Here is a 3,581-nt window from a genome sequence, read left to right on the forward strand (position 1 = left end):
GCCTAAGGGTCAGTGATGACTAAGGTATTGAAAGTCCCTTTCCGAGGTAAAAGGTGAGGGCATCGATATATGGTGCCGTCTGTGGCCTCGTCTCCTAGTGTTCTGAAACACGGGCTAAGGGATGAGGCCTCTGTCTATCTGGATTTCCCTTAAACACCTTTGTAAAGCCTTCAAGGAGATTGACCTTCTTTCAGAGCTAACTATCAATGAAGAGGCCTGGACCGAACCAGTTGTCATTATTAGTTAACTGTACTGTTGGGGTAACGGGTATAGACATGTTGACCAAGTCTCTTTAGTCAGAAGGAAAGGGACGGCCTATACAGACGGCTTGCAAGGCCCATTCGAGCAGACCTTTGGAGTGAGCCACAATGCCCTTGCAAGGACTAGTGGATCGGGAAGTTTGGGTCCATTTAGGCAGCACAGTATTCCTCTGCCGTCGAAGTGAATAAACCCCTAGACCTTGCCTTGACAGGAATGTCCCATGCCCTGCTGATGGGAAATGGAAAGGGCAAGCAGACAATGGGAAATATCATATGGCTTCCCACAATATGTGCCTCGGAAGGAATACCTTGGCCCTCAGTAAAGGAAGAGAATATTGAAGGGTAAGAAGTCATAGGATTAGCCCCACCAGGATTGACTCAGGACTCTGAGAATCCAGCTGGGGGTTACATAAAAGAGAACTAATTAATGCGTAGTTAGAGATGTGGCATATATTAGGAAGAGCACTAGGACGTTCATGCAACTAAAGCATCCGTGAGTACTCTGTCAAAAACGGATGATGGATGATAGGCAGGCTTTCTCAACAGAACAGCAACAACAACAACATAAATTCAGAGGAAAACAATCTGGCCCTCTCAAAACCAAAGGAAGTCACAGGGAGAAAAGGAAAGAATTATATTGTTTATTGTCTTTCCTTATTGAAATGACATGGGTGGGTTTCCTAAAATGTCCTTCTTTGAATTGCGTTTTTATCCTTGTGAATTAGAGTTTACCCGCCTCTTCCATCTCTGGATTTGATGAGAGGACATGACAATGCCTTCACTATATATCTAGAAGTGTGGCCCAGGAAAATGACTTGACCTGGCCTTCTGTGTGTTGGCAGGGTTTGGATTACTGCTTGAAATGCTTCCGTCACTACTAGAGAGCTGAGATTTTGTAGGTTTCCTGACCTCATCTTGGATGATTCTATGTGTCTGGGAATTTATCCTTTTCTCTCAGTTCTTGGATTTGCTAGCATAAATGTGTGGATGTGCCTCTTCGGTTATTCTTTTTTCCTTGCTACCAGTTGTCATGTGGTTTCATACTTGCAGCTGTGTGCTTGTCTCCCTGTTTTATCCCAGTAATGGCTTCTGCGGTTTGTTCGTGTTGTCAAAACTCAAGTGTGAGATCTCCTGATTTTTTTCCAATTGGTTTTTTGTATTTCTTTAATTTTGATAATCACATGTATGATTTAAATTTTTCTGTTAACTTTGGAGTTCGGTTTTTCTTCATCTTGTTCATTCAGTCGTCCTTTTATGTGGCTTTCATTTTAAGTGTTTCTAAATTTTGGAAATGCATGCATTTAACCCTATATGGTTTCCCCATAAAATGTTTTTGCATCCTCCTCTAAGTTACTTAGAATTCCTTCATTCATGGCTCTTTCTTCTTTTCCTTTGGATTTTCTTTCTTGCATTCATTGCTAGTTCGTGAGTGTGTTGTTTTTTCCAACTATTAGTGTCTGTCTGTATTTCCAATTGAAAGTGATATCTTCCTGTTTTCATACCTACGTGATCATAAGTGCACAGGATAGGTTTTTACTTCTCTTCTATGTAGTACAACTGGATTTGGACTCGAGCTCATGACCTGTGATAGACAAAGTTAGGTCTGCTGCTGGGAAGAACATATCTTATTGTCCTCATAGACTCAATCTTATTCATGGATCCCCAAAGTTCAGGTGGTCTCGAGAGCCCATTTGGACGTCTGTTTTCCTAAGCACCTTCCCATCCAGATGATCTGTCCTGTGCTTAACGTGGATATCATAGTTCCCAACAGTATTGGATAAAATTCGGCATCTCCTTTCTGTGTTTTCATGGTCTTCCACGGTTTAGATACACCTTTGTTCATGGTGTATATGTTGGCAATTCTCCAAGGTTTCTGTTGTTTTGATGCTCCATCAAGACAAAACAACTAAGGCTTATCTTTTGTCTCTCGAAGTCAAAAAATCACTCTCGCTGACTTAAGTACAAACTCTTTGGCTCTCTTCTCCTTGGGAATAGCATAACCTATGTCTTCCCGATTTCTTCACTTGCAAGCTATGAGTATCTTTATAGTCGAAGGAAATCTACGATGGGCATCAGAACGACGAGCTTGTTTATAATTTGTTGTTTTCTTATGGATCTTTTCTAACTTTTTTTTTTTTTGGATTTGGAATTTCAACCACTCTTACAAACTGTGTGTATTGACGGGAGACTTTAGTCCTGAATGTATTATTGATAGGTAATAGTTCACTTTCTCATTTCAGTTGGCTTATCACTAGGATTCTATTTGCCTTTCACCTATATGGTATTTTGGGGGGGTTGCTTCATTGGTACGATTCCTTGCTTCCTCCCCATTTTTGCATGTCTTATGTTCGTGTGTGTTCATCTGTGTGTTCATGTGCATGTGTTAATGTGTGTGTGGTCTGTGTGTGTTTCACATCACACTTATTATTAAAATACGAGAGATTGGAATTCGGTCTCTTATGGGTAGCAATTCAATTTGACATGCTTTGAAATCTCACATTCCATCAGTTTCAGAAAATCATCTGCAAGGAATCTCTTGTCCTCTTCAAGAAACACGTGTTCTCACAAAACTGCCTTCCAACAAACACCACCATTTGAATTCCTCATTAGAGTCATACTGTTTGTCCCAATACCCTTGCTTTTTCGTGTGTTTCTTGACTGTCATGAGTTAGTGAAATCGTCTGTTGTTGTCTTTCTGAGAATGATAGATGTGACAAAGCCCAATGCTCTCTGCAAGACTGCCATAAGAGACAAGTGGAAGAATTCCTTCTTCCTTATGTCTCAGTACAAATTGCGGTGACATGGAGGACAGTGAGATGGTAGTACTGTCTAATAACCTCATGCTTGTCTTCAGCCATGAAAGCAACAGGAAGATGACCACAACAACTGCAGTGGGGTGGAAATTAACCTAAAGCCTACAAGGTAAAAGCCACAGCGAGGGAGAACGGAAGTTGCAGAGATGATGGGAGAAGGTCGGAGACATGGCTCAGGGAAGATTTGGTTGGTTCGTAGATCAGATGGCCAGATCCCATGCAGAGGACCAAGGCACAGGAAGCAAGGCACACTGGGAACCCACAAGGAACCTGTTTCCCAGTGCCGTTGACTTTGACATACAAGTGTATGAAGGGCACTAGTACTTGACAACAAAAGTGTTGAGGGGTGAAATTTTCATATCAGCAGTCTTGGCAGACATCGACCTGAAAGAACACCATCTTTTTCCTGCATATGACACCAACAAGCAACCAGGAGCAGACAGCCTGGAGACAATGATCAGAGACAATACTAAGAGACGCATTGAGAAGATGGTGAGTCATGGGAGTG

Source organism: Mustela nivalis, assembly GCF_964662115.1.
Source record: "Mustela nivalis genome assembly, contig: HAP1_SCAFFOLD_849, whole genome shotgun sequence".
In the NCBI taxonomy this organism is placed as follows: domain Eukaryota; kingdom Metazoa; phylum Chordata; class Mammalia; order Carnivora; family Mustelidae; genus Mustela; species Mustela nivalis.